Source organism: Episyrphus balteatus, chromosome 4 (genome assembly GCF_945859705.1).
Source record: "Episyrphus balteatus chromosome 4, idEpiBalt1.1, whole genome shotgun sequence".
Classification (NCBI taxonomy): domain Eukaryota; kingdom Metazoa; phylum Arthropoda; class Insecta; order Diptera; family Syrphidae; genus Episyrphus; species Episyrphus balteatus.
This window is the reverse complement of record NC_079137.1, coordinates 55,996,276-56,020,104: the sequence shown is the minus strand read 5'-3', so window position 1 is coordinate 56,020,104 and position 23,829 is coordinate 55,996,276. Positions and strand designations below refer to the sequence as shown.

At 30.1% G+C, this 23,829-nt stretch overlaps 1 protein-coding gene across 1 annotated transcript in view; it reads left to right on the top strand.

Moving 5' to 3' along the window:
• Positions 1 to 23,829, top strand: part of LOC129919680 (frizzled-2) — a 228,625-nt gene that overhangs the window by 57,178 nt on the left and 147,618 nt on the right. The window contains exon 2 of the mRNA XM_056000652.1: positions 16,513 to 16,536. The gene's annotated coding sequence lies outside the window, so the exon portion shown is untranslated. The remainder of the gene's footprint in view (positions 1 to 16,512; positions 16,537 to 23,829) is intronic.

Sequence of the window (23,829 nt, the reverse complement as noted above, 5' to 3'; positions counted from 1 at the left end):
GTCATGATGAATTAGAACTTCACGAAGCAAAAAGTATGACCTTGAGACCTCTTTAAAGATGCGAATTTATAAAAGAAAAAAGTCTTCATGATGAATAAGGACTTCACGAAGCAAAAAGTATGCCCTTAAGACCTCTTTGAAGATGCGAATTTATAAAAGAAAAAAGTCATCATGATGAATAAGGACTTCACGAAGCAAAAAGTATGCCCTTAAGACCTCTTTGAAGATGCGAATTTATAAAAGAAAAAAGTCATGATGAATTAGAACTTCACGAAGCAAAAAGTATGACCTTGAGACCTCTTTAAAGATGCGAATTTATAAAAGAAAAAAGTCTTCATGATGAATAAGGACTTCACGAAGCAAAAAGTATGCCCTTAAGACCTCTTTGAAGATGCGAATTTATAAAAGAAAAAAGTCATGATGAATTAGAACTTCACGAAGCAAAAAGTATGACCTTGAGACCTCTTTAAAGATGCGAATTTATAAAAGAAAAAAGTCATGATGAATTAGAACTTCACGAAGCAAAAAGTATGACCTTGAGACCTCTTTAAAGATGCGAATTTATAAAAGAAAAAAGTCTTCATGATGAATAAGGACTTCACGAAGCAAAAAGTATGCCCTTAAGACCTCTTTGAAGATGCGAATTTATAAAAGAAAAAAGTCATGATGAATTAGAACTTCACGAAGCAAAAAGTATGACCTTGAGACCTCTTTAAAGATGCGAATTTATAAAAGAAAAAAGTCTTCACGATGAATAAGGACCTCACGAAGCAAAAAGTATGCCCTTAAGACCTCTTTGAGGATGCGAATTTAAAGAAAAAAAAAGTCTCCATGATGAATAAGGACTTCACGAAGCAAAAAGTATGCCCTTAAGACCTCTTTTAAGATGCGAATTTATAAAAGAAAAAAGTCTTCATGATGAGTTAAGACTTCACGAAGCAAAAAGTATTCTCTTAAGACCTCTTTTAAGATGTGAATTTATAAAAGAAAAAGTCTTCATGTCGAATTAAGACTTCACGAAGCAAACCAAAAGTCCAAATTAAAGATTTGAAAGATCATGAATTAGGACCTCATGAAACAAAAGCAATACCTTCAGACCTCTTTAAGTATTTTTTTTTTTAAATACCTACAACGACAATTTTAAAAATGCAAACGATAAACGATATAAAGCATTGCTTTGGTAGTTATTAAAAAAATCACAATCGTTTCCTACATTTGTTAAAATACATGACTAAAAATCCTTTGATGTAAGTCAAACGATTTGCATAAAAAATACGCAAAAATTCAAAACAATAAATCTAAATAATATTCTTTGTAGTAACCGAGCATTGAACTTTTAGACGATTGATATTTGATACCCTGTCTGTAACCTACCTCAATAAATAACAAATATAAAAAAATAAAAATCCCAATGATATCCCTGAAGAGCATTGCGAGATTGTACGTACAAATGTGCCTTGCCACAACAAAACAATAACAACTTTTATTAATATTTCAGCATCCATTAAGTATGTTGTTGCATTTTTTGCAAGCCATAAACCACATCAATATCAATTGTTACAAAAGCCTGTGTGAAACTGCGCTATCAATTAATGAATCAGAAAATTTTCCGAAGCAATACAATATTTTTTTTTTAATCGAAAGTCCTGGATACATGCAGAATAAAAATGATATAGGAAGGACACAAAGAGTAAGGAAAAACGTTTGTTACAATATTTTCATCATCATCATAATCATCAACATCGACAATAATGATGGCTTGTTGCCTGATGCTTTACTTGGTCTGGTCTGGTTCAAAGCCATTTCCTTTCCTTTGGCAGATTTTGTGCTTGCCTGTGCTCGGTTATAAAGATGAAAAAAAAAACGAGGTAACAATGTGTTTATTGTACATAAGCGTCTGTTTGCTACATGCTCTGTAAAAAAAAAACGTTTACTTTATTTTTATTTCTTTGTTTTTTGTTGTATTTTATTTTACTCTCCATCATTCCCCAATCGTAGCAAGCAATATGAAATCATGTGGAGGAGTTTCAAAGTTGGAAAAAGTTAAAAAAAATAAAAATCGCACACAGACACATTTTATTACCATGGCAATTTGAACCTTGATGTACTGCAACTAGCTCCAATAAAAGCAAAAACAACAACAAAAATCAGCAACAAATAATGTACACATACTTCATGCAACATATTGCGATTTCTTGATTGCGAACATATAATAACGAACGACTGACGCTGACGACAGCCGCCCTATGGCCAGACAATTCATCAATATGTATGGGGATAATGGATTTCCATGGACTTTTCGTCCCTTTGCTGCTGTTGTTGTATTCTGCTCTTGCTGCTGCAGCAGATAGATTTCCGAACTTCGACACTGTTGCTATTCTCTTGGATGGACTTAAATGTGCGTTCAACACATTGGGAGATCGTTTATAACAATATTGGAAGGAAATTGAAGAAATATTGGTCGGTTTTTTGTGCTAAAAGTGTTCAGCAATCTCGAGAACCACTTGATGAATTTTCTTGAAATTTTCAGGACTTACTTAATTTTAGAGTACTTAACCATTGCAATCGAATTTTTCATAAAAATCGTGAAGAATGAAAATAAAAATAGTATTGGTCGGTTTTTTGTGTTAAAAGTGTTCAGCAATCTCGAGAACCACTTGATGAATTTTGATGAAATTTTCAGGACTTAGTTATTTTTAGAGTACTAAACCATTACAATCCAATTTCTCATAAAAATCGTGAGGAATTAAAAAACAAATCAATATCGGTCGGATTTCTGTGTTAAAAGTGTTCAGCAATCTCGAGAACCACTTGATTAATGTTCTTGAAATTTTCAGGACTTACTTAATTTAAGAGTACTTAACCATTGCAATCGAATTTTTCATAAAAATCGTGAAGAATGAAAATAAAAATAGTATTAGTCGGTTTTTTGTGTTAAAAGTGTTCAGCAATCTCGAGAACCACTTGATGAATTTTGATGAAATTTTCAGGACTTAGTTATTTTTAGAGTACTAAACCATTACAATCCAATTTCTCATAAAAATCGTGAGGAATTAAAAAACAAATCAATATCGGTCGGATTTCTGTGTTAAAAGTGTTCAGCAATCTCGAGAACCACTTGATTAATGTTCATGAAATTTTCAGGACTTACTTATTTTAAGAGTACTAAACTATTGCAATCCAATTTTTTCATAAAATTCGTGAGGAATGAAAAAAAAATTAGTATCGGTCGGTTTTTTGTGTTAAAAGTGTTCAGCAATCTCGAGAACCACTTCATGAATTTTGGTGAAATTTTCAGGACTTAGTTATTTTTAGAGAATTAAGCCATTGCAAACTAATTTTTCATAAAAATCGTACAGAATTAAAAAATTTCGTTACATTTCGAGGATATTGGTTTTTGTGGGCTAAACAGCTTTTTTAATTCGAATACGAATTTATACATATTTCATGCCATTTTTCATCCTATTTGATTCCACTGTGTTTTCATTGTTATTGAAGGGTTTTGGAGATTATTATGATATTCGATACATGAACTTCCACGCAAAGCAACACTCTATGACTCACATTGATTGGTTAGCTATATATATCGGACTATGTTATATATGGTTATAACGAAAAACTGGGAATGTAGACAATATGTGTGTGGTGTAAATATTGCTGCAATTAAATTCTTCAACTGCGATATTTGCTGCCAGATGAATTAAAATAAAAATAAAAAAAAAAGAAAGAAAAAAAAAATAAAAACAACATGGAGCAAAGGGATGGATAAAAGCGAAATAAAATATTGAACTTGAAAAAATACCCGTAGGCGGCAGACAATGGGCACTTAACACTGTGCAGTGGTGGTGCGCCATTACACATGAAATAGCATCAGCTTCGTTTCGTTCTGACACAACACAACGTACGTAACGTATGTATTTACTACTATCGGGTGTAAAATCAATTTTTTATTAAGCCAGGTCGTGAACGAAGGTTTTATTTCTGTTTTTTTTTTTTTAATTTTATTTTTATAGCCAACATGAGTTTGAGACTTGAGAGTTATTGACAGATTGATTGGGAGCGCGATATATGGTACGCAGTTGTTAAAAAAAAAATTAAATGCAAAACAGATTTTTTTTCAGCAAAGTTTTTTTTTCTTATTTATTTTTGTTCTATTTATATTTAAAGGATGCGACGGTTGAAATAGGTTTAAATAAAAAAAAAATAAACAAATTGAATTTAAAATAAAAGTCCAGTAGCTGTAAGTTTTTTTTTCTAACTATTTTAAATCATTTTTGTCCGTTGATTTAATTTCATTTAATCCGATTTGAGTTTGAAAACCAATTAAGTTTGACGAAATTTTGTTTAAAAATCATGTCCAGCGGTCTGTCTGCTAAAAATAAACGTGATTTGAAGCTTAATTTTGTGTAGTGGAATTTAAGCGAAAGAATTTAGGTATTTATATTTCATGAAGTATATAAAATCTTAAAAAAAATTATTTTTGTGTACTCAAAAGTCTTTATGACTACCTATGAACTTAGTAATGCAAATTTCGCTTAGTTTGTATGAACTTAGCGAATCCAAAATAAAATTATATTTTGTTGCTGGATAGACGTCAATTTAGATTTTTCTTACTCCTATAGTTTTGTTTTTTTAGTGTTTCGCTAAGATTATATCAACTTAGCGAAACGACTCAAATCACACAAATAATAAAAGAACAAAATCTAAGTTGTCACAAATAATTAGCAACCAAATAGCAGCAAAATATAAACCTATTTTGGATTCGCTAAGTTCATATAAACTGAGCGAAATACCCAAAACACAAAAACTACCATAGCAAAAGCTCAAAATTTCCGTAATAGCAACAAAATATGCAATTAGTTTGGTTCGATTCAAGGGGGCTACTTCGCTAAGCTCACATGAACTGAGCGAAAAACGCATAGTTAGCAACCAAAAAGCAGCAAAATATAAACCTATTTTGGATTCGCTAAGTTCATATAAACTGCGCGAAATACCCAAAACAAAAAAACTACCGTAGCAAAAAACTCAAAATTTCCGTAATAGCAACAAAATATGAATTAGGTTGGTTCGATTCAGGAAGCCTATTTCGCTAAGCTCAAATGAACTAAGCGAAAAACGCCAATTCAACCCATACATCCCTTTAAGTAGGTAATTGCTTGGAAAAACACAAATTTTTTCACTTGCCTGTTTATCTTTTTTATCAAATGCTCTCTTTTTTGTTCTTAAACCAAAAATTAAAATTGTCGTAAGGAATGTGATAAAATACAACTATTTGCTCCCAATTGAATTTGTGAAAAGTGCGTCGCTAAGTTCATACTTATAAAATCGTTAGATACTCGTAAACTCAGGGCGAGAAAAAGAGGGATTACATTAATTAAGGAACTGACAGGAAATTTTTAAAGTGTCACGACCGACTTGTTCACATAAAATTTGGGTTCTTTTAAAGGACTATAGAACTCTTTTTATTTAAGCCACAATGCAAACAACTATTTCAAAGGAACTAGGATTTTTATATATATAAAAAAAAAAAAACAAATAAAAAGTATGCGATAAAAATGGGCACCAAACCAACGAAACACATTTGCCTTGCAGGAAACAAAGAGAAAGTCAGTGAGAAATAGAAAAAACAAAAACAAAATATAAAGTTAACTTGGAAGTTCTCAAATGAATTCTGTCCTGCAAAGAAATTACACAAACATTTCTGAGTTTCTGAATGAATAAAAAAAAATAATTTACTTTATAACTGTTTCCTTTCCTCTTCTTTTTGATTTAAAAAAAATCACATAGTTCAATGACTGAGTTATACGAGTAGTACTCTCATTTTTTATTTATCTTTTCGTACTTTAGTTTACTGCGTCATTGATTATAATAAAAAAAAATGCAACAAAATGGGAGAAAATACTTTGTAACAAAGATCTGTATTGAAAAATAGAATACAGTCAACTCCGCTTATTTGAACTAATTTCACATAGCAGAAAAAATCAAATAAAAATACTGCACAAATGCTGTACCTATTAGGACCAATTAATTTTGCTTATTTAGGTTAAAAATTTGATTATGGTTTTATTCTTAGAAAAAAATAATAATAAATTAAACATTAATTTCATCGGTGATAGGTAACTCACAACCGGGGTAGACTGTAATTTTCGTTTTGTTTGCTTAAAAGTTATCCTGTTATCCTCTCATACATCATTCATGTGTATAGTTACACCTTTCCGATGCATATAAATGTATGTACGTTTTCATTTCATGCAAAGAGAAAGAGGATCCTAATTTGAAAATGAAAAACAGTGCAGATAAATTGTAAAATTATTATTTTACATGAAGGGTTTTCCTTTTTCATGATGTCTTTCAATTTTCATATGCAGACATAAATCAACGACGGGGGATTTCGCCCGCCCGGCACACATCTCACGTTTTCTGTGTGTTCTGTGTCTCTCAACTTTGGTATAGTACCACAAATTGGTTGAATTATTTCTTCTTCCGTATTTATGAAGTGTATTATCCTATATCCTACTGCAATATACAAAAAATACACACACATAACCATATAATATCCTGAATATTCTATTCCATATATCCTTCTTGTATAGAACTTAATAAAATATTCATATTAAAAAACAGGTAAATGTTTTTTTTTACTTGATAATATTGCGAAAGAAACTTTTACTTTGCGTGACTGCATTTTGGCGAATAAACAGGAGTATTTTCCGACACCATTTTGTGAAAACTTGTCAGACATTTACTTATTGTATGTCATGGATGGTCTTCCTTTGAGTATGATTTAGGGTGACCAACTTTTATGTTTTTTTTTTTTTGTCAGTAAAAAAAGAAACTTGAATAGTTTGTAGAAATTAATGTATTGGAAATGCCTGTTTCCAACAATAATTTTTGTTTAAAAACAAAATTCAAATTTTGAGCTGCAATAGACAATTAATTTTCAACGTTTTTTTTTTTTGGTTATACATTTTTATTTATATTTTTGAGATTTTCAATATAAAGTCAAATAGAAACATTTTATCCATTTATATTTAAAATATTAACTGAAAAAAAAAAACAATTTTAAGAGCATAAATTGACATTTTATGATCAGAAATAAAAAATGATACTCAACAAGGAATTTTTTGGAAAAAAAATTGTTTTCAGCCATTTTTTTGAAATTGGTGTTTTTGAAAGTTGTTCTTGATAGTTGTTCCATTTTTACTTGCTCTATAGGGCAAGTATTGGTTTCGTGTAGAAAAAAAAAATTCGAGGTTTTAATCAAAACCGACATTACGATGATGGAGAAGATCAAAAAAGTGGTTTTCGTCATGCGGTCCGTCGGTCTGTGCGTATGTGCGTCTGTGCGTCCATCTGTACATCGAGCTAGGGCCTAAACAGATGGACGGATTTGCTTAAAACTTGGTACACATGATTTTTACGTAATTCCCTAGACGTATTTACGTATTTTTTTTAATATATCCTTTTAAACGCATATCTCCCATATAAAGTTTTCGAGGTATTGCAATTTTCTCGAAAACGGCTCTAACGATTTTGATTAAATTTGATGTAGGTTATACTCCCATTGATTCTTACAAAACTGCGTTTTTAGTTTTTCTCAAATAATGCGGAGAACGGAAATATGGCGTTAAATTAACATATTTTTTAAGTCTATTTTTTCATCAAAGCATAAGTTAATTTTATTTAAAATTTACAGACATAATTTTGAAGTGTCAAAAATAAAAAAAAAATTTTAAAAGATTTTGAAAATAAAATTTTTTTTAAGTTTTTGAAAAAAAAATTTTTAATTTTTTTAACTTGCAATTTTTTTTTTTTTTATTTTTTTTCTCGACACTAAACAAAATCTTAAATGTCCAATAGCTATTTAAGATAACGATACTTTGAACTACAAGAGCAAGTACGTGCGACCCCAGTCGTGCATTTTATTTTTTTTTTTTTTAATTTAATAAATGAGGGTTTAAGAGCCAAATAACCGTTTTTGACCTAGCTTCCCTTTATTGGAAGATTGAATTAAAAATTTGTTCTAATGATGTAAGCAATTTTTGGATTCGAAAGTTCAATATTTCGAAAGTAAGTGGTAAATAACAAAAAAAAATCTAGCCCCTGATCGAGTTTCAGTGTTTTTAAGTAAGAGTTTCAACTCAAAAATTCACATCTTTCAAGCCAAACTAGGGATTTGAATACTTGATAAGAAGTGCCTTAGGGGCCAATATCTTGACCCCTAACTTTTAAAATACTCAATTTATTAGTCCAAAACTTTGGAACATTATTAGGAACAACTTTTATAAGTTCAATTTTTGAAAAAGGGGGGCTAGGTCCAAATCGTGTTTATTTTCTTTTAAAGACCCATTGTTTTTTTTTTTTTTTTTTAAGAAATTGCGTTGAAAATTGCGAATCGAGAGCAACTTTCAAAAATAATAAATAAAAAAAAAAAGAATTACGAAAGTAAAAATAATATAAAAAACCCTCAATAATAAATATATTATTATTGTTATTATAATTACATTATTAAAATCCTCTTTGGTTTTGTTTGGACACCCTATATAATTGATCTTGCTATTTCATATTTATTTACACAATAAAACTAAGTATTTAACACCTGTACTTTAAGAATCGAAAAGAATTTTCAAAACTAAAGCGTTATTTTCACTTTCTTCAAAATGGGTCACTGTGGTGTATGTGTAACATTTTAATTTTTACTAATTTTTCATATGAAATGTTTTGAAGTAAAAAAATTTTTTTTACTCACAAAAGGTCACAAAGCCACCTAACTTGCATGTGGAATTCTTTCTATTTAATGGAACATTATTTTTTGGAACATTATTAGTACTTCAAAATTTTTGAAATATACTAATGGTTAAAGAAGATATAAGAACTAGTCAGTCCTCGGATATGTTTACCTTTACCAAATCCAAAAATTCTAAGATTCTCAGTTTTTAACTGATGTTTTTTTTTTTTTTTTTACTTATTTAACAATACTGTAACATAAAGCTCATAATGCTGATTTTTTTGGGAGACGGACAGAATCCCGAAATCCAAAATCCAGAAAGACCAAAATCCAGAAAACCCTAAATCCCGAAAACCCCAAATCCCGAAAACCCAAAATCCCGAAAACCTAAAATCCCGAAAACCCAAAATCCCGAAAACCCAGAATCCCGAAAACCCAAAATCCCTAAAACCCAGAATCCCGAAAAACCAAAATCCCGAAAACCCAAAATCCAGAAAGGCCAAAATCCCGAAAAAAAAACAGAAAAAATAAAAAACTCTTCAAAACTGTGTTTTACTGAAATTTTAACTGAAACATAAAATTAAAACCAATTAAAAACAATTTAAACATACAATTATTATAAGTTAAATATTAAAACTAATAATTCTTTTGATTTTAGTTCAACGATTTTCCAACTTAACTCAATCATTACAAAGCATTGCTGAAATCACAATAAGAACTTGAAATCATGTAAAAAAGAGATATTAACGGAATCATAAACTTATATTGTTTTTTACGTAATAACACCTTAATTTCACACTTAGGATTGTTTTCGAAACCGAAATCCCGAAAAATTATATAAAATGAAAAATTTGCGCAAATTTTTCATTTTATATAATTTTTCGGGATTTCGGGATTTCGGGATCCCATTCGGGATTTTGGGTTTTCGGGATTCTGGGTTTTCGGGATTCTGGGTTTTCGGGATTTTGGGTTTTCCTGATTTTGGGTTTTCGGGATTCTGGGTTTTCGGGATTTTGGGTTTTCGGGATTTTGGGTTTTCGGGATTTTGGGTTTTCGGGATTTGGGGTTTTCGGGATTTTGGGTTTTCGGGATTTCGGTTTTCGGGATTTTGTCCCCAATCCGATTTTTTTCCAAAAATTCCCAAAAAATGCCGTAGGTAGGTATACGTTAAAAAAGAAATTATTAACCAAAAAGAAGTATAAAAATAAATTATTCAAAAATTACTTTTTCAAAAAAAAAAAAGATTTTTTTTTTTTCAAAAAATGGTTTTATTTTTAAAGTTTTTGCACTAAAAATTTTACTGAATTTTTTCACTTTTTATTTTGAAATCAGCAAATATTTCGACTTTTCGGACTTTTAATTCAAAACTCTGATAGTAATAAAAATAATGTATACCTCACTTATCTACATAGAAGTATGGTCACGTTAAAATCGTAATCCTTTGTATCACCTACATTTTTAGATGATACCCAAACGTAATGGTACCAAAGTAGTATTCATTCCGTTAGAATTAGTAAGTGAACGACTTTTTAATCACATTTCGATAACAAAATTCTGAAAGCCATCAAAACAAAGTTATGAGAACTTTAGTCAATTGGATTTCCCTAAAATGGCATATGGTTGCGAATATTAAAGTTCGATTTTTCGTGTAATTACCGAGGAAGGCTTAGAATTCAAAATTCCACCTTCGAGCTAGCACATTGAACTTTATGTTTTGTTGAAGAGGAGGAATTATAATTTAATCAAATATTCAGATCAACTCAAGCACAGAGAGGCTCCTTGGTAAGGGTATATTTCCTGAGACTTTCTATGTCAGATAGAGAGTAGAGAAAAGATAGAAAGTTAGTTTTTGATTTCTTAACCCGTAACACACGAGAAAATACTTTAGACTATATACTCCTTCGCATTAATGCAATCATAAATCAATTTTAGAACTTTTTGGCGCAATATCTACACACAAATGTTCAAATTTTATCAACCAAAACCAAAAAGAAGAAGAAAAGGAGTCGAAAATTTATTCACAAAATGAATAACGGAGGAAGAAACTATAATAAATATCTCTGCCCGTATAAATATCCCGTATATGAGGATGCGAGCGATATAGTCGGATGTATCATTTATATGTGTGTTTGTGATGTAAGTAAGAATAACAAAAGGTTTCGAGGGTTTTGTGACGCTGCTGGCTGACTGCTATATAAGATTGTATAATAATTTCATGTGAGACTTTTCTACCAAGCTTCTGCTAGCAAATGTTCATATGGAAGGCAAAAAGCAAACGACAAACGCAAAAGAAATAATGTGGATTAGTGTGTTTAACAATAAAGTCAACTATAAGAATGTTTTATAGCTGAAAAGTTTTCGGGTGAAAGACCTCTTAGATAAGCTTATTTATGCGTTTATACTATATAAATATACGGTAGTGGGTGTGATTTGTGTATATTCTTAACAAAATTACATATCAGAGAGAAATGTGAAAAGAACAAAACCTTTACGTTGTAGGTACGGAGTCGGTTTGTCTATGTAGGGAGCTGAACTATAGGCTACAGAAAAGTTCCGATAAGATAATGGAACCAAAAAGTTGGTAGAAAAAAAAATGTTTGCCAAAGTTCAATAACAATGCTCGAGGCCGACTTGTTAAAGATGAATACATTTTGTTTATATTTGGAGACAATATTGTATTTGAAAATAAATGAACTTTGGTTGTTTTGGTTTTTTTTTTAGCTCCACAATTTCGACTTGGTGATACTAAACGGGATTCCCCGTTTTGTACGATGCTGCTAGGACTTGGTCTGTTGATGAAGCACAGGTTACCAAAAAAAAAAACAGGTTCTGTCACACAGTTGACTCAGGTTTATCGCACATATCTTCAAACTTAAAATAAATGGTCCAAGTTCCGTTCCTTGTGAAGGACTCTAAGTATACAAACGAGAGCAGTTTGAATATTAAAAAAAAAAATAATTTTTGGGGATTTAAGGGCTTTGAATTTTTCAAGGCGAATTTTCATTTTTCAGATTTCCTAAAACAAAAACTGCTCTAAATTTTTTTTTTTTAAAGTAAGCAAACAAAAATGTTATTTGGACAAACGTGGACAATATTTAGACATATGAATTAGACAAGCTTAGATCAAAAGTTAAGATGTTGCAATTCTGACTCCACGGAGCTTTCCTCCACTTTATAAGAAACGGCTAATTCTCTTCCAAACAGTCGAAGCCACTGTCAATTTTAGTATTCTAGGTTGTTCCCCTTTAGAACCCTTCAACGTAAAGTTTTCTGTAATTGATGTGATACAAAAGTGGTTCCGTTCCTACACGAAGAAAAAAAAGGTCTCCTTTAAATAATACGATGCCCAACTTAAATCCCATCTTAAGACAATACGATTTCCGCTTAAAATAAGTGGAATCCGCTTTAATTCTGTTTAATTTAAGGTGAACTTCATATCATTTTAATATGAATTTTCATCTTAAAATAAGAATTTAAAAATTATCGTCAGACTTTAGCTTTAGTTGCACATAGAAACGACCACCTAATTTTTTGTCAAGATGACTTCCGTCGAAAATTAAACAAAAGTCCACTTCATTTGAGATGAAAACATTCTTATTATCATAAAAATAAGAAAATTTTCATCTAAAATTAAGTGGAATTTTGTATAATTTTAGACGGAAGACATCTTTGCAAAAAAACATGCGGAAATCCGCTTAACTTTAGGTTGTCCTTTTCTATGTTCTTATTAATTTGATCATGCTTATTTCTAACAGTTTGATAGGCTGACGGTAAAGCACTCGCCCAGTGGTTTCCAGCTTTTTTTTTTACATTAAAATGTTTCCATATACAAATAAGATTATTTTCCGCTTTAATTCAGTGGATTTCTTTTAAATTTACACATTCAAGAAATTAAAAAGATTTGTTAACTTAACTTAAGACAGAGGTCATCTTAGCAAAAAACCATACAGAAATTCGCTAACTTTAATAATGATTCAACTTGTTTTTTTTCTCCGCGTTGGCTTATGTTTATGATGAACTAAACTGCTATGTTTTGAAAAATTTCCATAGGTACTTTTTTGTGGTTCAAAAAATTGGCGTAACAAATTCCGTTTTCAATTTAAAAGGTTTTTTTTTAAAGAAAGCGAAAGTGCTTTCGAAGAATCCAACAAAACAATAAACAAATTATTATTCAAAAATTATATCAAAAAATATAAACAACGTAAAATATCTTTCTTTGTGTTAAATTTTAATTCCTTTGATAATCCCACAAAAAAAAAAAAAAAACAACTTCAAAAATTTTAAAACTCTCTAAAGTAATTTTTAACAGGCCAAGCGGCAGTGTGTTAACATGTCTATTTAGCAATTATACGATCTCTTAAATGTTAACGAACACATAAAATTCGCTATCAAAATAACTTCACATTTACGGGCGACATCATAAAATTCTATAGACAGCTCATAAAACAAAGGTCACCGCAACACTTTATATAGAATACAAAGACGTATAATACCTACATTTTATATACAACTCGTAACGGAAAACAAGAATTAATATCTCCTAATTCCTCGGGCAATTAAAAACCCACCACCAAAAACTTGGACATAAACCGCCCTTGTATTTTTCTTATGAATACCGCCGCTGCCATCCGCATTTGCCCACCATCCATATCGTCTCATAGCTTTTGTATAAAATGCACAACCGAGAAGTGTAAGTGCTTATAGCTTAACTACATTTTATATATACATTTTGTGTGTTGGTATAATATCGCCAATGGTTGTATAGCTTCCATTACAGTAAACATCTGATGATGGTCGGGTTATTCCGACGATATACCTTCGTTAAGTCTATTTACCCCCGAAAATGTATTCGAAATTCAAACCACTATAAGGAGCTTATAGGATGGGTTTGGATGGTTGGTTGGATGGTTTTTGGTTGATGGGCAGTATAACACACAGTCGATTCGCTCGACTACTCTTTTACACATTCAAAGTGATGTATAAATACAAAAAGTATCTATCTATCTTTCTATAGAGAGTTCCAAAAAAAATAAAGGGAGATACATATTCAGCGAATTTTATTAGATAGAAATACCACTTTCCACATCATGCTGCTGGAAGCTTTATTACTATTCTACAACCCTTATTCGTTCTACCATCCATCTAGAAGAGGATTTCTGTTGAAGAATTTTTGGGAAAATTCTAACTGATTTTTGGTCTCTGGGTGTTGGTGTAGGAAGAAGAAGAAGAACTCGAAACGAGTAAATATTAGAACTTTTGGCAGGCAATGGCGCCGCCAGTTTAATAGCACATGCTCACAATTGAGATAGACATCATTCTCTGAGGTTAGTTTTATTATTATTATTATTCGCTTCATCTTGGTTTTTGCTCGCTAACTCTCAATTTATGTGGCAAAATTTATTTATGGGTTTTTTGTCGCAATGATAATTCTTTTCGTTTTTCGTTTTTTTTTTTTGTTGTTTTAATGGGATGGAAACTAGAAGATTTTATGATGACTTTTTACATAAAGAAATTTACAAAGAATATTAAGCGTAATTTTAGATAAACTTTTGATAAACGTTTACTACATTGACCGATTTTTTGTCAAATTTTGCAAATGTTATTATTTGTTGAACAATGAACAGAGCATGAATGTTAATTAACGATAGCTGAGATAACGATGCTTCGTATGACATTCGGATTTACAAAGCTTGATCGAATTAGGAGTACGAAGATCCGAGGAGCCTACGTAATAAAAATACCATCCGTCAAAAAATAGAATACAATCGATTTTTGGAATTAAACCGGAGAACTTTACAGGGGATCGAAATCATAACAACACTGGATAGAAGGAAGAAGAATCACAATAATCATTTTTATCAAAAAAAAAACACAAAACCTACCTCCTCCTTTTTGGAAGTCGGTAAAAATACTTACCACTTGTTTAAAAAAGATACAAAAAAACTGAATAGAAATGATCAATTAGTTCGATATAGAAAAAAAGTTACTCATACGCCACAGTTATCTGCAAATTTTTTCATTATTTCTCACTTGAATGACCTTGCTTGGAAAAATATCTATGATAAAGGTAAATTCGAATAAGAGCCGAGGACACTAATATTGAATCAGGATGCTGGCCAAAATTAAAATGAGATTTCTAGGAACTTTTGGCGTAAAAGATAGCATTATTACCATCAGTAATGATATTGGTAAATAAATGAATTTTTTTCTCTTGTAAAGTTCTATAGACCAATGCCAATTCAGTTTTCAGAGGGAAAAAGTTAAAAAAAATTATTTGCAGCATAAAGGTGATGGTGATCTAGCAAAAATGGAAAAAAAATAGGGTGGATGTCAAAAATCGTAGTTTTTTATGATTTCTGTAAAAAGTAGACCTCTTGTATAAGTTAAATACAAAAGTTGTAGATAATTAAGATCTACAACTTTTAATAAAATTATTTTCAAATATAACCTCAAAAATAGTGAGAATAATACAAAAAAATCATTTTTTTACTGACTTCCAAAAAGGAGGAGATATTCAATTCGTCTGTATTTTTTTTTTTTTTTTTTTTTTTTTTTTTGTACCTCATAACTTTGGACTGAGTGAATCAATTTTGATAATTCCATTTCATTTTCGTTCAGTTCTGGCCATAGGAACTATTAGAAAAACCATAAAACCCAGTTTTGATCCATGGAAGTCGGTTTTGTTTTTTGGTAAAAATGATTACATATTTTTATTTCCAACAAATTTGGATCGTAACAAAACTTGCCTTTTTATGTATTTTGCCTATTTTTAATGTTTTTTTTTTAAACAATTTTTCGATTTTTGACCAGTTTTATTGGAAAAAACATAGTGTTTTTGGAGGTTCAAAATCTCAAAAACATTGTAGGTACGTTAGAGCAGTTCTGATTCGAATTTAGAAGGTCAATGTCGATGACTTCTATGGCAAAATCTTTTTCGCCCACATAACCCTTTTCCCCCAATTTTCTTGTGGGCAATTTATTTTTTCCCCTTTCATATACCATTTATCATACATTTAAACACCACCTTTATGCTACTAATATTTTTTTTCGTTTTTTTTCAAAAATTATTTGCACTGGTCTAGTTTTTAGGAACTAAACAGATTTCTTTGTAATTAGTTTAAAATGATTTTTTATTTTTTTTCATGACAATAGTCTCTTAAATGGCTCTTCCGATTTTGATTTGGATTAATTTATGCATTAAGTGATTTTAACCAAACTTCAAGATTTAAAAATTAGGCCAGGTATAAATTTACTCCTGGTAGGCAAAAATAAAGATATTTTCCCTTTGTGTGTTTTTTAAGTTTTTATCAAAAAATTTAGACAGCTAAAAATGACGAACGGGGCTCAGAAAATTTTATCAAAACCTTTAGTCAAATGTTTTCTATCAACCTTTAGAAATTTGTGCACTTGATCATTCACAAAAGGTTTTTTTTTTTACAAAAAATCAAACCAAAATATTTTTTTTAAGTCTCGAATTTCTTCTCATTTAACCTTCTGATAACTTAAATTTTAATTAGTCAGCTTATACCTTTATTGGATTTTTGACGAACATAAAAATATGCAACACGTCAAAAACAGTCTGCTGAATATTCTTTAGACAACAATTTTTTTTCCATTTTTTTATTTCGGCTACGAAAAATTATAAAATGAAATTATCCTCTTGTCAAAATAAAGGGATCAATTATTTTTTAACTTCCTTTTATTTAAATAATCCACAATTAAATATTTAAGAAAAAAAATTATATCAAAGTGTACTTACTAATTTTTGATTTCTTTATTTACAGATTATCAACAGGAACAAATCAAAGGTAAGATTTAAGTTAAGCTAATATAATTAAATTAAATTTAGTAACAGCTTTTGATAATATTTTATTTCATAAAAATAGGTCAACTCTTTTTTTATTTTTATAAAAATGTATTTTCAACTAAATTTTTTTTATAAGGAAAAATCCATTTGACTTTGTTGTAAAAGCATAAAATTATGACAAATTCACAGCAAAAACAAATGATTTATGTTCAGTAAATTGTGAGCTAGTCAGTTTTATCTTACAATAATAACATAAAATTTTTAAAACGTCTTTAAATAAAAAAAAAATACCTAATAAACTTTTCTTCAAAAAACATCCATCCCAACTTTTGCTTGTTTAAACCTTCAAAATATACAGGTTACGTATTATTTATATTTATGCGTGTTTGAATCCCTTTCCTTAGCTCATCACAACCCTCTGAGGCTTCTCATTACAAATAAAATATCAGAAAACTTTGAACAACACCTAAACCAAATAATGTTCATATAGTAATCCCTGGCCACCTGCTCATGCTAATGCTTCTATTATTTTGATATGTTTTGTTCAAAAAAAAACTCACTTGTTATAAAATACTTCAGAATTTTTTTTTGTCCTGTCAAGCTCCTTCAAATCAATCATTTCGAGGAAAAAAACAAAACAAAATAAAATAAAATAAAAAAAACATAAGTCCGTATAAAATACTTAGAATCCCAAGTGCCCCTGAAAATATAAAACCCGACTTCACACTCTTTATGAATACCACACAATAAAACAAAAACCCACCTTCCTGAATCAAAGTGGTATGTACCTTTTAAAATGACGTAATGTTAAAGCATTAATTCTTAGATTCCTGCGAGTTAAAAAACAAACATTCAATCCTCCATACACATGCAAAAACACATAGGATTTAAACTTTTTTTTTGTCGAAAAAAAAAATATTTAAAAAAAATCCTTATTGTTACCTGTACATTTTGAAGGCTTTAGAAGCTGAAACCCTTATCCATCTTTTATTCTTCAAAAATCCACCTCCTGCACTCTCAGCAGGCTTAAAAAATAACAATAAAAGATAAGTGAAGTTAGTATTTAGGGCACAAGTTCAATGTTATCCATATCTTTCGTTATAATTCTTCCTGCGTCTCTCCACTCTTATACCTCCCCCAAACTGAACCTTTTTTTTAGTTTATATTGGATTTCTCTCAAACAAAAACGTTGTTGCAAAAAGAAGGGTTAAGTTGTGGTTTATTGTTGTAGAATATTTATGTGTATATGTTTGGTATGTTCGTGGTGGGTAACGTTTTTCGTTGTTGTTTTTCCATATAGCTCGTGCTGTATTATGTCGAATACAAAACCGTACAAAAAAAAAAAATATTAAATGGCGCCTGATGCCTCTTAGCTTCAGCTTTTATAGTATATTTATAATATAGAAATAAGGGTAACTAATTCCTTATAACGAGAAGGGAAATAAGTTATTACCTTCACTTAGAAATCTTTTGTTTGATACTTAAAAAAGATTTCTTTTTTTTTTCCTTATTGTTATTTTCTGTTCTGTGTTGTGTGTAGGCAACAAAAAAGGATATTAATTAAAACGGATTTTTGTGTCAAATAAAACTGAAATTGGGGGATTCTGTGTGTGGTGGAGGAACATCATCTCTTAATTATGCCTACACAATATAATTTATGGCAGAAGAGAAAGTTTTCTGGATACTGATATATTTTGGTTGGGAAAATTGTGATTAAGGTTATTTACCAACTTAAAGAGTATGAAGATGTGGGATATGTTGTGGGGAAATGACAATTTGACAACTTATACTCAGATTTTCCAGCTTCAAGCGTTTGAAACTTCGAAAAAAAAACTGTTTAAAATAGACCTCGACCGAAAGTCCGATTCAATCTTTGGGTGCTTGTTAGTGATAATATAAAATTATTGGTGTTTTTGGAAAGGTTTCATATTTTTCTACTAACCTTAAATAATAATGAAGCTTTTCTACTTAAACATGGAGTTAAAGGCTTCAAAATTTAAAGACGCTTTTATGATGAAAAAATAAAATACTCGTAATGAAATAAACATCTGTCAAAATAAAAAATATATAAAAAAAAACGGTTGGAAACGATCAAACAATTCGGACAAAAAAAAAATTTTAACTTTATTCGATGAAAAATCATTTTAGAAGTCAAAGTCCTGTTAGTTTCAAAATTTCTTGCGAGCTTTCAAAAATTCTTAAAAATAGAAAATATCCCTAAAAATAGGTATTTTTCAAAAATTCACATGTATATCAAAAACTAGGGCCTAAGTAAAAATCCTTATTGAAGCCATATTTATTGTATTATCTCTCTATTAGTATAACTCAAGCTTCTAAAAATAAATACCTGCTTCTTATAATAACACTGGTCAGCAAAATTGCACCTTTTTTTTTTTTTTACTAATTTTACTAATTTGGCATCGCCAATAACGCTAAAACTGCCCTCAGTTTTTTTCTAGCAGCTCTAGATTGGGTGATACAGATCCTTAAATTGTAGAAAAAAATCGATTATTTAGATTTTATAACTGGAATATCTCAAAAACTCAAGGTGATAGAAAAATTCTGACTTTTGAATCGAGCTCTGAACACCCAAAACATTTAGAAAAATATTGTTTTGGTCCTGAAACCAAACCACTGTAAGCTCGGGGAATGCGTTGAAATTGAAAGACATGGCAGAAAATTGATTACTGAGATTTAATAACGGGAGCATCTCAAAAATGCGAGCTGAGAATTTATAAGCTGTCAAAGTTCAAAAATTCCATTTTTTTCGTCATTTACCCAACTTCGAAATCAAATTAAAGTGTATATTTTCACAACAACATGCTGTTTTAAAAATATATTCTAGAATAATATTTATTTCCAAAACAAACGAGGTATTTTTTATGAAAATCAGTTAAAAATTAGCTTAGAAAAAAAATTTACGATTTCAACCCAGATAAAGAAATTCGAACTTTTAGGTATAAAACAAAAATGTTGTTTTGGCACGTAGTAGGATAACTTGGGTGCCAGGATTTGATAACGGGTTTTTGTAGAGGAATTCAATACAAAAATTTTTTTCTTTGGGAGGGGGGTCGATCTCCCCCCGTTTAGGTGGGAGGGGCAGTTTTATAAAAAAAATTATCAAAATAAAAAAATAATTATTAAAAAACAACGGCAACACTTGCAGTAATAAATGATACCATTTCCGAAAGGCAAAATTGTACATTTAATTCTAATTTTTAAATCAATATATTTTTTACAAACTCATTTTATACTATTTTTGTCCAGACTGTAAATTTTAATAAACAAAAATTACTCACACACAAAACTGCCTCAATTGATTCCTTATCGAACAGTGAAAACTATATGTTTCTATGTCTTCTAGTTTTTGAGAAAATTGAAAAATAAAAACAAATAAAAACAAAAAATAATTTGAAAAAAAGAAAAATCTGATAAAATAATTTTTCAATTTTTCAATTTTGACGAAGTTAGATTTTTTTCAATGGGTGAAGGTCAAAAAAACCGTTTTTTACCCCTTACTTCAGATTTTGGGGGTGTTAGGGACTTTTTAAATACCGTTTCGTAATCAGTGCGACTAGCTCTACAAAACGTGATAGGTCTCCGCCCGCGTATATTTTAAGTGTTACACCGTGTAATTAACCTAATTGTCAAAAAGAAATTACCAATTTCGACTTAGTTTTCAAGTTATATTAATGATTTCAAGCAATTTACAGTTTAAGAACTAATTTAGCATTATGATAAGCTTTTAAGTTAGGTATTTTTTAAGGTCATTTTTAATTTTTTTTTTTAACTACACAAGTTAAGTCGATTTGAAAACCACTATTTTCTTACTTTTACAAGAAAATAAAACCAATTACTTGAGGTTCAATTAATTTAACTACAAACTTGAACTTTAGCTACAATCTCTTATTACCAAAAGAACTCCTGATCAAATCATTTAAAAAACAAAACATCAAACAACTTTTGTCAATTTAAATGTTAAAAGAAATCACATACAGTTATTTCCACTTGACTTGTTATGTGTTTCACTTGAATAAATCGATGATTTAAAAAAATGAAACAAAAGAAAAAAAAAATCACCCTTAAAAAAGCTTTCGTTGGGAAAAATTCTCTAAACTTATTTTACCTTCATAGAAATATGTGAATTTATAGTAGGAGTCTACTCATACCCTCTAAATAACAAAAATTACAAAAAAAAATCGACGAAAAAAATTAAACAGATACACAAAGCATCCAAAAATCTTCTTGAATAACAAAGAAAATTCGAATTCGAATATACGAATACGAATCTGAATCCAAAATCCATACCATCAGTCACTTTCAAACATAACAAAGTGCAAAATTCAAGGGAGTTTGACTCCAAAAAAAAAAAAAAAAAAAATATAAAATAAAATGCCACCCTACTTCTTGTCGATTCCAACCCTTGGCAAATATGTAGAAATAAATAAAAAAGAGAAAAAAGAAATTCTATGATGATGATGACGACAAACGGTGGCGACCGACGACGACGACACGATGGATGATGGCAGGCAGCAATATAAAGTTCAACAAAAACAAAGCAAATTGAAGAAAAATTTTCACCCAGACATGGGGAATCTCATCACATCATCCAACATGCCCCCATTCCTCCTGTGTGACGACGACAAAGTACATATTCCTTCGGTCGCAGCAGCCGTCTCCGTCTCCAGTTGAAGTCATCGTTCCTCATCGGCAAAGATCAAAAAAGGTCCAGTAAACACTTCCCCGTACATACACTCAACCGAGAGTACACCTACACGCCAAGAATCATTCACTCAACCACCATTATCGTCATCAGCTCCCAAAGTTGCTGCAGATATACCTACAACATTTAACCAAGTGCCTGTGTGTGTTAGCGTCTAGCGCAAGTGAAATTTCTCCACTAAGAGCAATCTATCATATGGTTCGTTCGGCCTGGGAAAGTGTGGGTTGACGGGGGGGACAGAAAAAGTTTATATTGCACCACCACCTCCCATCAAAGATAACCACCCTCTCGCATCCACCCAAAACGAGAGAACTAAGGGTACGTTTCAGGGTACTTCTAGTACAAAACAACCCTTCACACATAGAAACAACACACTATGAAGAAATAGAAAAAAAAACACAATGTTGCATTATTTACAAATATGTGTACACAAACGCATCGTTGCCATACTTCATTTATTCTGTTTGTGTCCTGGCAACCAAAACCACCCATTTTATACCATATTTTGAACGTCCGGACTTGAAGAGAGTGGAGGAATGAAAAAATTCCATTGACAGTACGAGCTGCTGCCATTGAAGTAGCAGCTGATAGCTAGTGTATATTTAAGGACACATATAAAACTCCCAACAACAAACTTTACTTTCAGTCTGTCTTTTTCTCTCTTATAATAGACTCTCTCACTCGGTTTGTGTAAATGCGGTGAATAATTTACAGACTTTCATGTAAAAAGTGTCACCGACAACATGTTTCAGGATTTAAAGCCGAACGAATCGAGCCGACACCATACTTGTCGTCGTCATCGTGTAACCCTTTTTCTCTGCAATTTATTCATCATTTTTTTTTTTGTGTGTATGTTCTGTGCTGTGTGTCGAACTTTTAGGTTTTAATTAATTTTAAGAATATTTTTCCTTGCATATGCGAAGGATTTCAGTTGGAATATTAAAATAAAAGTAGAGAGAAAAATGGGCTGAGATCTTGTTTAGTAATTTCTGAAAACGCATGGATTTTTCGAAATTAAATGTAGGTATTTCTTTGTTTGGACAGTTTATTTTAAATTTCATAAATTACAATTCATCCAAAGGTTTTGACAATATTGAACATTTGATCAGCGTCATGTTTAGTTCGTCACGTGAGTTCTTATTATTTGTCCTATAGACCATTTTTGCCGAAAATGAGTTATAGATGCCATCTTATATTTTCGACCACGCTCTTTCGATTGCTGCAATCAGATTCGTCCTATCTCTTTTAGTTTTCGAAATAAAATAAATGATTTTGTCCCATAGACCAAATTTTTTCGATGAATTTTATGCTTTTTTTTTCCTATATACGTTTTTGTATGCAGTAGGACAAATACATGCTTTATAATTATGCAAAATTTGTGCTTAAATGTCCTATATCCAATGAAGTCATATTTTTCACACAAAATGACTAACGTCCTCATAATAGCTCCTCCTAGGAAGAGGCGAAATAGTCAAACTTTGAAGTCATTGCATTCTCAAACCTTTTAAAAAGGATATACATAACTCTCAATATTGTGTTTTGCGCTATCACGTCAGGTTTTCGAGATAACGTCAAAAAAGATGTTCGTTTCTTTTCTTTTTGAGAATTTATTATTACGTTCACCAAATTTAATCAAAATCGTGTTTCTGAATAATTTCAAAAGGTCAAAATAATGTCAAAAAATCGATATCTCAAAAGAAAATGTTTGACCAAAAAAATTCTTACTCAAACAAAAAAATGTAAATTCTTTTGAATTTTCGGAGTTTTAAATTCTGACATTTTTTATATGATTTTTGGAAGTATTGGAAAAAATTTATAAAATAGAGTTGATCCAATGAGATCCGGGGCCCTATTTTATAAACATTGTTAGGTGATAATTCTTAAAATTCAACGCAATTGTCTGACAATTACCCATTTCATAAAATATTGACAGGTGACATAATTGTCAGTTGAATACAATTTTATATTGACAAATTTTGTCATTGTCATGTCTTGACAGTTTTTTTGTAGCGCACAAAATATTTTGACATTTAACGTGCATTTTTAGTTTTGTTTTTAAAATTTCGAAGATGTTCTACTTCACGAAATTGCATCTCAGATTCATCATCGCACACCGAAAAAAAAAACCAATATCAATTTAACATTTTTTAAATATCAAATTAACATTTTTTAAATATCAGCCAAAAATGCTCTATAAAATGTGTTTTATGATATTTAAAATGTTAAAACAATATTTTATCAGGATGATATTTAAATGTCACATTTTGGAATTTTTTTTTTGATAATTTATTATCATTTTTTCATATCAATTTCTCATTCCAAATTATTGAAAAATATTAAATAAAATATTCTTAATGTGTACTAATTCGAAGTAAAATGTATGATTTACTGAGAAAATTTGATCGGCAATAAGATTTTACTTCACATAGTTTGGGAAAAAATCACAAAACAATTAAATAACCTATAATAGAAAAAATAATGTCACCATTATTTTGTAAAGAATATTCCCTTTCAGTAATTTTTTGAAAAAAGAAAGAAAATACTTAAAATAATAAAAATAATAAAAAAGAA